Here is a 14,003-nt window from a genome sequence, read left to right as displayed (position 1 = left end):
ACATTGATGTGAAAGGGACACATCAAGTGGTTGCCACCCGCACGACCCAACCAGGGCCGGGGACAAACTGCAACCAAGGTACATGCCCTTAGTGGGAACTGAACCTGGGTCTCTGGACCGCAAGCTGACACTCTAACCACTGAGCGAAACTGGCCAGGGCTACCTGAAGTTCTTGAAAATGAAATAGAATGTATTTCATAAAGATGAAAAAAATATTTGGATTTGTTTAACCAAGTTTATAAAAAAGCATTGAGTACTGTATAAAATTAATGTATATGATGTTTTAATTAATTTTCATCTTTGTAATGAGTTAAAATTGCACAAATTTAAATTTTCTAAATGTTTTTTAATGCTGTTCAAGTATCTACTCCGAAAGGTAAAAGCTTACAAGGTCACAATAGATTAAAAAATAGAGGAAAGAGAAATTGTTACAGTGTAGTTCACTGCAGGATCTATCTGTTCCTCTTGTTTTAACAAGCACTCGTTCTTCTTTGGTTTTTCAATATAATGTTAAGAAGGTGTAGGTTCTTATAACCAAGACCACTGTAGAAATGGAGGATTATCCTGTCATAAACTCCCTCCTCCCAACCCTGCATAAGTCACATCTTTTTCTTACCTTCATCTTGAGCATCACAGTTCATTCATCTATGTTTTTTGTTATTTATTCAATACTAAAGAATGGAGTGATTCATCATGTACTCTGCTGATACTGAATAGTTTATCTTGTGTGATTTAGAAAATGCATACCTACTGGTTTCTACCCCTGGGAAATTCCTTAGTGATAACAGCACATAAAGCATCTTTGTTGTATTGAGGGGACCACGATTGGAATTTTCAACTTCACACATCCAAAGAGGGCAAGGGTCTGGAAATAGTTAATGATCAAGCCTGCTTTGGGAAGAGTCTGGAAACAATCTAATAAAAGGGTTCGATGAGCTTGCAGTGCATCCAGGTATGAAGAATGCACTACACCCTAACTTCTTGGAAACAAAACTCTTGTGCATGGGAAGTCCCCGGACCTTGCACAATGTATCTCTTTAGCTGTTCATTAGTATCCTTCATGATTAACATTTCTTCAGATGTGTATTTGTTATCAATGTATTTTGATGAAATACCAGACTACGCTTTGCCTAATGCTATGAATGTTGTCACGTTTCTTTTAAATAAGGACCATGAAACAACAAAGGTGCTTTGATTTCGCTTGTTGTGTGACTTTTTTTGCTCTACTGAATAAATCTTCTTTATATTGTTATAATAAGTTCTAATAGTTTTTCATTTTTTATGCCATACACAATGTAATTGACACTTTAAATCCTCATCGAGGACATTTTTGCATTTATCTTCACATAGTGCAGGAGGGAGAGAGGGAAGAAAAGAGAAAAACATTGAGGTGCTTGATACACATTGACTTGTTGCCACCCACACAACCCTAACCTGATCCAGGGACATAATGCAACCGAGGTACTTGCCCTTATTGGGAACTGAACCTGGGTCTCTGGTCCACAGGCCGATGCTCTAACCACTGAACAAACCGGCCAGGGCTGTAATGGACACTTTTAATTGTAACTGACACTGGAATTTTCCGTCACTGTCACAAGTACAGACTTTGAAGATACAATTAGCACTTGCTTTGGTAGTGTCCCATTTTAAGGTCTGCTGTCATGGTGATTAATTGACTTGGGTCTGGATGCTCAATATGGGCAGTGGAATGGAGTCCCAAAGTGCAATAAGATGAAATGAGAGAAAAGTGATCAGATTCTCCATGCTTTGGGACAGGCACCCTGGATTTGAATCCACATTCTGAATTTCATTAGGAATCAAGCAAATGACCCCTTCCTTGGGGGTGGGGAACTCATTTTTTTCCTGAGTAAAGTGGGTATAAGGAGCTCTTAGCTAAGTTGCTGCTTGGCAGGGTGACAGCCATGCCTGTCACCTGCCTGGGTTTCCACAGCTCCCTCCTCTCCCTGCAGAGATATTCTGAGGCCAGAAAGCCCTCTCCCAAAGTACTGACAAGGTCCTGTGCTTTTCGGCGCTTTCAGGGTATTCCAGAACCCACTGATTCACCTGCTGCAAGGCAGGTGCTGTGGCTACTGAGGTCTTCATAAGCAGTCCCCACCAGGGAATGTCCAGCCAACTCCATGGAGCTCCCTGAGTGTCAGCTGGCTGAATGTGACATGCAGGCAATGACGTTCTTTCCTTGCTCTCAGGATCAATAAAAGGAACACACATAGCTCCTCAGTGCCAGTTTGCCAGGGTTAGACTTTTGAGGTCTTCCACTTACACTTCTCACAAAAACTCGGATTTGAGCCCTGGAGCGTAGGCCGGTGGTCCAGAGAGACCCGGGTTCGGTTCCCACTAAGGGCGCTTGCCTCTTGCAGTTTGTCCCAGGCCTTGGTTGGTTGTGTGGGTGGCAGCCACTTATGTGTCCCTTTCACGTCGATGTGTGTTTTTTTTTTTCTTTTTCTTCCTCTATCACCCTCCCCCTCTATCTGAACAAAAAATGGAAAAAATAAAAATAACTCAGATTTGAAATCTAATATCAAATTGCTGGGAACATCCACTATTAGAGGAAATGAAGTAGGATCTCCAAGTTTACACAACAGAAGTATGACCGATTCAAGAGGCTGGATTCCAACCCAGGAGCCTTGCCCCAGAAGCAGGGAAGATCTGCACCGTGTTCAAAAGCCCTCCCTGGGATACTTGCACTGTGAGCACTGTGTTGGCTCACTGAAAGCAACTTAGCCTGCACCGTGATTGCATGACGGGGGTCTGAACATTCCCTCGTTTTCGGAAGAGTGGAAGTAAGAGAAACTAAGACAGTTTTATAGCTTCGCACATTCTCTCGTCCCTGGGTCCTGGCCCCAAAGCCCCACAGCGCTGCGGTCTGTACGGCGGAAACAGGTCCCAACATGGCGGCCCCCAGGGCGCCGGCGCGAGGTGGGCGGGGACAAGGTGGCGCCGAGCACCGCAAAGCATTGTGGGACTTTCTCCCGCAGCCTCAGTGCCTTACTGGCCGCCCGGGCTTCAGCAGGAACCGCGGGGAATGGAAGCGCATCGCCAGCACAACTGTTGCGCCTTCTCTGTGGGTCTGGGGAAGACTCAGGTCAGTGTGTGTTTTTCCCCGGAAGGGTTTTGGTCACAGTGTGGTTTTCATTTCTCCCAGCGGGAGGGGTGGACTTGGTTTTCCCGAATTCTGGAATTATTACCGGGGTAGGAGGGGGAGGGGAGAAGCGCCCACGTGGAGCTGGTGCAAAGGACCCCGGTGGCCCTGGATGCGATGGTTGCTCAGCCGGCTGGGTGAACTAATGGGCACAGAGACATTACGGGTTCGAATCCCAGGTGGCAGGCTTGAGCCCCCGTGTCTGGGATGCGGGGAGGCTGACCATCCCCTTGTAATGGAGAGACCTGTACCTCTGGGGCTCTGTGCTCTGTGATGAGCGTTGTCTTTGTCTGTGCTCCTCTGTGGTGTGAGCCTGATCAGCTGCTGGTTGAACATGACCTCTCTCGGACCTCGCCCGGTCTCCGAAAGGACCCTGATCAGCGTGGGGTAGACGCACAGCTCTGCGTGGCACAGGGCGTTCTGTGTGATGTCCTGTCTCATGTTCTGTCTGGCTGTACAAGCAAAAGGGCACGGGAAACCATGGGGATTCTGTTGTGCGCAGTTGTAAATATTGTATATTAGGATGCTTTAGGGTTTTTTCCTGTATAATTTTGCATAATTTGCAAAATTTAAAGGTTAGCTGGGGACCCAGCTTTTATGGTGGGCTGACCGAGTGGCAGGTATTGCAGGAATGTCCTAGCAGCTGGGGAAAGGGTTCATCTGGAGGAATATCCCTGCTCTCCCTCTCATCAGATTAGCCTCCCAAACAGTTAACTAATGAAAGAACAGGGATGAGAGCTCCCGTTTGCGTGTGTGATCTGTTCTCGGAGAGCTCTCCCAGTCCCTGTCCGTCTGTGATGGAAGTTTGGTTTTGGATGTTGTTTGTTGCTCTGGTATTTGTTAGGGACTTGGTTTGCCCTCTGCTGTTTTCTGAACACAGGGCATCCTTCATCTCTGTTGTTTGGAGGTTATGCAACGCAGACCCTGAGAGGGTCACTGTGCTGTGCCCGTTGGTGTGAGATGAGAGTCTGAAGCTGGTTTCCCAGTCCTTTCTTGTGAGAGCATTCACTTGTTTACTCTAGATGTTGTTTGTTTCAGTTTTGAAATAGGATAGGATGTCATCTTTGATGGGAGATTTCATGTTCTGTCCTAAGTATTCTCAGGAAGATCTAAATTGCCAGTTCAAAGAGGGTAAAAGGTCTGGCTCCACATGCGGGGCATAAAAGAAAAATGTGATCAAACAGGTGTTGTAAACATTCCAGAGCCTCCTCCTGGTGGCTCTGGGGGCCATAATTTCCCCGGGAACAATGGGGTGATTAACCCTGTGCGGGCTGTGGAAGCAGCAGGGCCAGTGCCACACCTCAGTGTGAAGGGAAGAAGTGGTCCTTTTAAATTAAAGCCACTGGAGGCCTGGGAGCTGCTGCAGCCCTTGGAATGAGCCTTGGGGCCTGTTATCTCCCCTCCCCCCTGGGTCTTCTCCAGCCTCCTAGAAGCAGCCAAGGACACTAGAGAGTTAACTAGCTCACAATTGAGCACTGTATAGGAATCCAGTAATCACCAAGAATCATAGGGGTAATTGAAGTTGAAGTGATATTTTTTTGGTTATAACCATAAAATACAGGTCTGTTTTGCCTGGGTTTGAAGGAATAAGTTCATGTTCTTTATATATGCACAAAATTTGTGAACAAAATGGCTTGGATAATGAATAATTGAAAGTTTTTTAGAAATAATAAATGATATAAGTAAAATGAGGGATCTTTGATAAACTTTTTCAGTAATTATATATATATATACACATATATAGTTTTCCACAGTGTTTGAAAACTTAAGCTTTGGAGGTTTCCTGGGATAAATGATTAAAATATTAAATATTTAGATATTTTAAAATAACAGGATACTAAACTGTTAATTAATCTTAGATTGCCTACTTGTGGCCTCTTATTACAGAGAAGTTAGAGGATGGATTTTGATCTGCGAAAGAATATCTTATATGAAAATTGTGTTTTTAAATGTAAATGTATTACCATCTGGGTTTTGCTCAGCAGTTAGAGCGGCAGCCCGTGGACCAGAGAGTTTTAAGTCAGTTCCACTAGTGGGACGTACCTTGGTTAGTGTTTGTCCCCGGCCCAGTTGGGGTTGTGTGGGTGGCAGCCACTTCATATGTCTCTATCACATCGATGTTTTTCTCTCTTCCTTCCTCTCTCTCTCTTGCTCTATCTGAAGATAAATGCAAAAATATCCTTGGGTGAGGATAAAAACAAACAAATATATATTTATTAATGTATTTTCCAATTGGGGAAAAAACTTTTTCTGAAAGTTATCAAATGTGGTAATAAATTTCCCGCTCCTTAATGTTAAGAATGACTCTCACAGGTTCAGAGATGTGGCTCTAGAAGCTATTCAAGCCCACAGAATCCTTTTCTCTTCCCCAAAACATGCCCTAATTAGTTCAAAATGCTTGTAGATAGCAAGCATTATGAAACCAATGTCCTGAGGAGGCTTCAAGAAATCCTATCTGAGGCATGTTTTAAATTTCAAAATTCTGGGAGGTAATCCTTATAGAAAGGAAAAACTTTAGCTATCTAAGCAGAGCAGTTATTTCAACTGTAACATTGATTGTTAGACAAGTCTTAAGTACACCTCCTTTTGGCCTTTTTACAAAGTGCCGAAAAAAAGATTTGAAGTTGTTACATTTTCGTGGTCACACAACTTAAAGTTAAAAATGTTAATTTGTTAGATAGAAACAGAAAAATTTTTGAGATAGAAGAGTATATAGGCTGTGGAGATATTTATTTTAGAAAAAGAAAGTTGTTCTATAACTGTTTTTTTTTTTAACCTATCTTTATTGTTTAATGTATTACAGATGTACCTCATTTTTCCCCCATTGACCCTCTCCTCCCCACTCCAATACCCCTTCTACCTTTCCTCACACTGTTGTCTGCATCCATTGGTTATGCATATAAATTCTTTGGTTTATTTCCTCCCACCTGTCATTCTCGCTTCCCTTTGAGGTGTGTCAGTCTAGCAACTACTTTGTACTTCTTAATCCCTTCACCTTTTTCACCCATTACCCAAACCCCTCCCATTTGGCAACCAACAAAATGTTCTCTGTATCTATGAGAATGTTTCTGTTTTGTTTATTTTGTTTGTAGATTCACTTGTCGATAGATATGTATTCATTGCCATTTTGTTCGTTCATATTTTTTGTCTTTTTCTTCAAGAAGACCCTTCAACATTTCATATAATAATGGTTAGGTGGTGATGAACTCCTTTAGCTTTTCCTTGGCTGGGAAACTATGTGGCCATCGATTCTTAATGACAGCTCTGCAGGATAGAGTAATCTTGGTTGTAGGTTCTTGCTTTTCATTACTCTGAGTATTTCTTTCCACTCCCTTCTTGTCTGCAAAGTTTCTTTTGGGGTGTACCTTGGTGTGGGTCTCTTGGGGTTCATCTTGTTTGGGACTCTCTGTGCTTCCTGGACGTGTATGTCTGTTTCCTTCAGCAAGTTAGGGAAGTTTTCTGCCATTACTATTTCAAAGAGGTTTTCGATTTCTTGTTCTCTCTCTTCTCCTTCTGGCACCCCCAAAATGCGAATGTTGGCACGCTTGAAGTTGTCCCAGAGGCTCCTTACACTATCCTCATTATTTTGGATTCTTATTTCTTTTTTTTTTTTTTTTTTTTTTTTTTTTTTTTTTTTTTTTTATCCTCACCCGAGGACACTTTTCCATTTTTTGTACAGATAGAGTGGGAGGGAGAGGAAGAGAGAGAGAGAGAAACATCGACGTGAAAGGGACACATCGAGTGGCTGCCACCCGCATGACCAACCAGGGCCGGGGACAAACTGCAACCGAGGTACACGCCCTTAGCGGGAACCGAACCCGGGTCTCTCCGGACCGCAGGCCGATGCTCTAACCGCTGAGCCAAACCGGCCAGGGCTGGATTCTTATTTCTTATTGCTGGTCTGATTGGATGTTTTTTTGCTTCCTTATATTCCAAATTGATGGTTTGCTTTTTGGCTTTACTTATTTTACTATTGAATCTGTGTAAAGTATTCTTTATTTCAGTTAGTGCCTCCTTCATTTCTGAATGTTCATTCTTCATTTCTGACTGGTCCCTTTTTATACTCTTGAGGCCCTCACTAAGTTTGCTGAGGTTCTCACTAAGTTCATTGAAGATCCTTATAAGCAGTGTTTTGAACTCAGCATCTGTTAGGTTGCTTATCTCCATTTCGCTTTGTTCTCTTCTTGGCGTTTTGTTCTGTTCTTTCATTTGGGACCTGTTTCTTTGTCTCCTCATTTTGGCTGCCTCCCTGTGTTTGTTTCTATGTATTACTTAATGAGAGGTATGGGGCTAGCTGAGACCAGATGCTGCTTGTTTGAAAGGATTTAGGAAAACCTGAAGCAGGATCCAAGACAGGCCAATCCTAAGGTAAAGCAACTGGCAACAGCTTGGTTGGGCCTGAAAGTTGGGTGGGGCAGGGCCTCAGGGAATCACCAGGGCGGGGCTACCAGTGTGAGCCAGGTTGCTGGAGTCCAAGATATGGCAGCCATCTGCTGCCCCAGGGAAGGGCTCACCAAAGGAACAAAGGATTCTGACTGTACCTCTGTCCCTGAGAAAGCCCCCTCTCCAGCCCTCGCTCCAATGCAAACAGCTCAGTTCTTCCTATGTCTCTGGCGGCCCTCAAGCTGCTTCCCCTCTGAGCTCAGAGGGAGCAAGTCCTAGTAAGACCGTTCATGGGCCCTTTAAGAGGAGCTGCCTGGGGCTCCAGCCGCCTCAGCCTCCCTGAGCCTCAGTTCCCACTGATTTTTTTTAGCCAGAAGTGATGGGGATTCTCTTCCTGGCACCAGAACCCTGAATGGGGCGCCTAGTGTGGAACGGGACCCCTCAGTCCTCAGGGAGGACCTTCCCAGCCGAGGTGTCCTCCAAATTTTTATCCGCCACTGGTGGGTGTGGGACCAGCCCGTCCCCTCCGCCCCTCCTACCAGTCTCGACGTGGCTGCTGCTTTAATTCCGTAGTTGTAGGACTTCCATCCAGCTTGATGTCAGGCAGCTTTGAATGGTGGTTGTTCTATAGTTTAGTTGTAACTTTGATGTGGTTGTGGGAGGACGTGATACCTCGGTTACCTACCCGCCATCTTGACCGGAAGTCCAAACTGGTTATTTCTGAATGGGTTCAAAAGGGTAGTGAGCCCTGGCCGGTTTGGCTCAGCGGTTAGAGCGTCGGCCTGCGGTCCAGAGAGACCCGGGTTCGGTTCCCGCTAAGGGCAGGTACCTCGGTTGCAGTTTGTCCCCGGCCCTGGTCGGTTGTGTGGGAGGCAGCCACTCAATGAGTCTCTTTCACGTCGATGTTTCTCTCTTTCTCTCCCTTCTTCTCTCTCCTTCCCACTCTATCTGAACAAAAAATAGAAAAATGTCCTCGGGTGAGGATAAAAAATAAATAAATAAAAGCTTAGTGAAAGTTGTAGAGACGGTTACTGCTCTCCCATACTGCCGCAGTGTTGGAATAAACGCTCTCATAGTATACCACCTCGTCTTTGCTTCATTGGCTCAAGTGCTGAGCGGTGCCCGGACCCATTCCTTGTGCGGTTTCATTTGAATTACTATGCAATGAGATGAGGGACATGGTGCAGGTCTAGCCAGCTGTGTATGTAGAATCTGTGAGTTGTTTGTTCATAGGCATTTAGACCCACAGTAGAAGAGCAAGGACCATAGGCCAGGTACAGAAGGTCACCTGGGCAGAAAGGCTGGGATGCTTAGTAATGACACAGAAATGGAAAAACAAGGGCTTCTTCCAGGAGTGATCTTTTCTCCCCTAGCATATGTCTGGTCATTCGGTTTGGACCCTACCCTGACTTTTCTTTCCTCTCCTGGGAAGGTGAAGTCTTGTGGGTTAGATCCCCGCTTAGGGGGTGAACCAAACTGAGGGCCAAATGATAGCTTTTCAGCAGTAAGCCTCCAGGAAAATACGGTTCTGAAACTCCTCTTCCTCTTCTTTATCTCAGGCTCTCCTACTTTTATCCTCCTCCCTTCTCACCAAAAGGGCCCTTGTTTGCCTCTGTAACTTGTTTCCTGAGCCATTTCTCCTACCTCTGTGACTTTCTTTCGTTTAAAAAAAATTTTTTTTAATATTTTATTTAATTTTCTAAAATATTTTGTTATTGATTTTAAAGAGAGAGGAAGGGAGAGGGGAGAGAGAATCATCAATGAGAGAAAACGTTGGCCACCTCCCACATGCCCCCCGCTGGGGATTGAGCCCACAACCTGGACATGTTCCCTGACTGGGAATCGAAACACAGACCTCTTGGTGCATGGGTCGATGCTCAACCAGGGAGCAACGCGCCCAGCCTTTGAATTCTTTTATAACCAGTACTCAAGTACCAAGGTTGCTGAACGTAGGTCCGCTATGACCCCACTGGTCTAACACTTTGTGCTGTTTTCCCTACCAAAGTTGTATGGATGAGAATGTTTTCCTTTAAATACACAGTTCCTTCAGAGTGCAGGACAGCAGTTTGCCACCCTCAAATGTGACTCTGGGATATTGTTTTTTATTAATTTTTTTAATCCTCACCTGAGGATATTCTTCCATTTATATTCAGATAAAGGGGGAGGGAGATAAAGATACAACCATGTGAGAGAGACCCATCCATTGGTTGCCTCACAAATGAGCCCGACCTGGGGACTAAATCTGCAGCTGAGGTTCATTCCCGTGACAGGAATTGAATCTTCAGCTGTTTGGTCCGCGGGCCAATGTTGTAACCACTAAGCGAAAATGACCAGGGCTGGATATTGGTTATTTTGGCTGGTTAATTTGTGGGAACTGCTGCCCTGGGAGGAGCGTGCAGAACTGGTAGAAGTTACCCCTTGAGAAGGACATTGACATGTGTGAGGACAATGTCCTCTGAGGCAGTCTTCCTCACTTTAGGAAAACCACGTGCACTGCTTGGAGAAAGCTGCACTTATATCTCAGTAACAGCCTTCATCCTGTTTACTGTGCTTTTCTTGAGAATCTCCCCTGACTACTCCCTGCCCCCAGGAGTTTTTGACTGTAAGTGAAGGTGGTATTTCAGGTGATGGCATAGGCCATTTGGCACAATTACTCTCTTTCTGAGTCGCTTTGACGTATGCAGGAGGTGTACATGGTATTAACTTTTTGAATACTTTTATGGTTAGTCTGTGTACTATCCATTTCATTACCAGACCTGCCAAAGAAGCTAGACACGAATTAGGAAACATTATTCTGCTTCTGTGGTGTCATTTCCCGCATCTTCTGTCAGTCACTCCCCTTAACTCCAAAGAGTGAAGGAATATCCCCACCACATGTGGAACCTAAGGCTTCCAGGAGACCAGATAAAGGGACAGGAGCGACACTGTGGGCATTGGGGTCAGGAGCACTGCAGCATCGGGTCGCAGAGGAAACGTACCCCTTGTGGAATATTCTCCTGAGCCCACGGGTTCTGACCCTGGTGTGGACAGAGGTGCTGCCCTGTACTGAACCTGCACAGCTCAGGGGCGCCCGCAGGGCTCGGCGGTCTTCCCCACCCAGAGGCCAAAACTCTCCCTGTCGGATGGTCTGAAGTGAGAACTGCTAACCAACCGCCAGTCACAAGTGTAGTCATGTCCTCCCTGGTATCTGTTTTGACAGAGGTCAGTCTTTCCCTTCTTGAGCCTAATAATTTTTCATCTTGGATAACATACCTTTGGACTGTAAGGGGATTTTCCTGTTTTCAGACTCCCTCTAGCACCACTTCCAACCACAGGAGGAGAGCACAGAGCACGTAATTGTTATTTTTAATGTATTAAACTTTAAGTGTTAATTGTTCTAAAACTGGTCATTTAAAAGAAGTACATATATATATATATATTTTTTTTACTTTTTATCCAATCCGAGAGATTTCCTTTCTTCGCTTCCCCTAACCCCCACCTCCAATCTATCACCCGTGGATTTCATATAATTTCCTATGTCTTCTCCTTTCATTCTAATGTACAAAAAAAGCTGCCAAAACTGCCATTTTCCAGAGCATGATGCAATCTATTGTCATTTTCCTTCCTGGCAATTGTTACTGAAATAATCTCATAAAAATTCTCTACAGGTTTGGACATTTCTCACAAGGACACCTCAAGCAATTGCATCGTGTGAAGCAAGGAAAACTTCCCGGGAGGATTATCAGCATGTCCAGGGACTCAGCTAACTGAGGACAGATTTCTAAACGGAAACCTAGAGCTGACCAGAAACTCAGCGAGCTAGAGCTTTCCCGCTGCCAGCTCCTGTCAGAGAGCAGAAGAAAATGCCGCAGGCTCAGGTGACTTTCATTTTGTTTTTAATCCTTCTAGGTAGTATTTTTAGAATTGAATATTTCAGAGAGTGGAAAGGAAGGATAGATGCATGTGGAGAGACAGAGGGAGGAACATTGATGTGAGAGACACACATATATTGCTTGCCTCCCACACACACCCCAATGGGGGCTGTAATCTTAAGTGCAACCGAGTTACTTACCCTTCTCTAGAAATCGAACCCACGGGCCTTCAGTTCTTCCGCTGACGCTCCAACAACTGTACCACATGGGTCTGGGCTTGGTTTGTTTTATTCTTTCCTTTTTTTTTTCCCTCACCAAAGGACATTTTTGCATTTATCTTCAGATAGAGCAGGAGGGACTCAGGGAGGAAGAGAAAGAGAGAAACATCATTGTGAGAGAGACACATGGATTGGTTGCCACCCATACGATCCTAACCGGGACCGGGGACAAACTACAACCGAGGTAGGTGCCCTTAGTGGGAACCGAACCCAGGCCTCTCTGGTCCACGGGCCAACGCTCTAACTGCTGAGCCAAATCAGCCAAGGCTCCTTTTCTTATTAATGTGTTTGTAATGCCTAGAGAAAACTACCTTTGTGCGTATGGAAAGTACATGTATTTTATGTCTCTCAAATATAAATATTTTATTATATTGAAGGTGTTTCCAGGTTATCGTGAACATTTAATTTCTTCACTTTATAGTGACATCTAATTGGATGAATGCGTAGATGACTGCGTGAGCAATTACAAATAGCATTTTTTTAACTTTATTGTTGAATGTATTACAGATGTTCCTCATTTTTCCCCCACTGACACCCTCTTCCCCACTCCCGCCCCCCTCCTGCGTTTCCCCACACTGTTGTCTGTGTCTTATATATACATAGAAGTTCTTTGGTTTATTTATCCCCTCCCCCCAACCCCCCTTCCTTTTGAGGTTTGTCAATCTAGCAACCAATTTGTTCTTCTTTTTTTTTTTAATCCTCACCCTAGGACATTTTTTCTTTTTTCTTTTTTTTTGTTCAGAAAGAGTGGGAGGGAGGGGGAGAGAGAGAGAGAGAGAGAGAGACATCAACATGAAAGGGACACATCGAGTGGCTGCCACCCACATGACCCAACCAGGGCCGGGGACAAACTGCAACCAAGGTACATGTCCTTAGCGGGAACCAAACCTGGGTCTCTCTGGACCTCAGGCCGACGCTGTAACCGCTGAGCCAAACCGACCAGGGCCAATTTGTACTTCTTAATCCCTTCACTTTTTTCACCCATTACCCCAAACCCCTCCCATCTGACAACCAACAAAATGTTCTTGGTATCTATGAAAATGTTTCTGTTCTGCCTGTTCATTTTGTTTGTAGATTCAGTTGTCAATAGATATGTATTCATTGCCATTTTGTTTGTTCATATTTTTTTATCTTTTTCTTCAAGAAGACCCTTCAACATTTTCTATAATAATGGTTTGGTGGTGATGAACTCCTTTAACTTTTTCTTGTCTGAGAAAGTCTTTATATGGCCATCAATTCTAAATGACAGCTTTGCAGTGTAGAGTAATCTTGGTTTTAGGTTCTTGCTTTTCATCACTCTGAATTTCTTGCCATTTCCTTCTGGCCTGCCAAGTATCTTTGGAGAAATCAACTGACAGTCTAATGGGAACGCCCTTGTAGGTAACTAACTGCTTTTCTCTTGCTGCTTTTAAGATTCTCTCTTTGTCTTGAACCTTTGGCATTTTCATGATAATGTGTCTTGGTGTGGCCTCTTGGGGTTCATCTTGTTTGGGACTCTGTGCTTCCTGGAAATGTATGTCTTTTTTCTTCACCAAGTTAGGGAAGTTTTATGCCATTATTGTTTCAAATAGGTTTTGATTTCTTGTTCTCCCTCTTCTCCTTCTGGCACCCCCAAGATGTGAATGTTAGCACGCTTGAAGTTGTCCCAGAGGCTCCTTACACTATCCTCATTTTTTTTGGATTCTTTTTTCTTTTTGCTGTTCTGATTGGGTGTTTTTTGCTTTCTTATATTCCAAATCGATTGTTTGCTTCTTGGCTTTACCTACTCTACTATTAAATCTGTGTAAATTATTCTTTATTTCAGCTAGTGCCTCCTTCATTTCTGACTGTTCATTGTTCATTTCTGACTGGTCCCTTTTTATGCTCTTTTTTTTTTTTAATCCTCACCTGAGGACATTTTTTCATTTTTTGTTCAGCTAGAGTGGAAGGGGGAGAGAGAGAGAGAGAGAGAGAGAGAGAGAAACATGGACGTGAAAGGGACACATCAAGTCGTCACCACCCACACGAACCAACCACGGCCGGGGACAAACTGCAACCAAGGTACTTGCCCTTAGTGGGAACCAAACCCGGGTCTCTCCAGACCGCAGGGCGACGCTCTAGCCAATCAGCCAAACCAGCCAGGGCCTTTTTTGTTTTTTAATGCTCTTGAGGCCCTCACTAAGTTCACTGAGGTTCTTACTAAGTTCATGGAGCATCCTTATAAGCAATATTTTGAACTCAGCATCTGTTAGGTTGCTCATCTCCATTTCGCGTAGTTCTTTTTTTGGAAATTTCTTCTGTTCTTTCATTTGGGACCTGTTTCTTTGTCTCTTCATTTTGGCTGCTTCCCTG

The 14,003-nt window shown here is 44.3% G+C and overlaps 1 protein-coding gene across 2 annotated transcripts in view; it reads left to right on the top strand.

The window, feature by feature from the left end:
- Positions 1 to 14,003, top strand: part of LOC118638283 (zinc finger protein 615-like) — a 150,100-nt gene that overhangs the window by 126,812 nt on the left and 9,285 nt on the right. The window contains exon 5 of one of the 2 annotated variants that reach the window (XR_004961083.1): positions 11,191 to 11,400. The exons of the other annotated variant lie outside the window; for it this stretch is intronic. The gene's annotated coding sequence lies outside the window, so the exon portion shown is untranslated. The remainder of the gene's footprint in view (positions 1 to 11,190; positions 11,401 to 14,003) is intronic. 2 annotated transcript variants of the gene reach the window in all.

The sequence above is a fragment of the Molossus molossus genome, unplaced genomic scaffold (genome assembly GCF_014108415.1).
Source record: "Molossus molossus isolate mMolMol1 unplaced genomic scaffold, mMolMol1.p scaffold_m16_p_21, whole genome shotgun sequence".
Classification (NCBI taxonomy): Eukaryota; Metazoa; Chordata; class Mammalia; order Chiroptera; family Molossidae; genus Molossus; species Molossus molossus.
The sequence above is the reverse complement of the archived record's forward strand: the minus strand, read 5'-3'. Positions and strand labels throughout refer to the sequence as shown.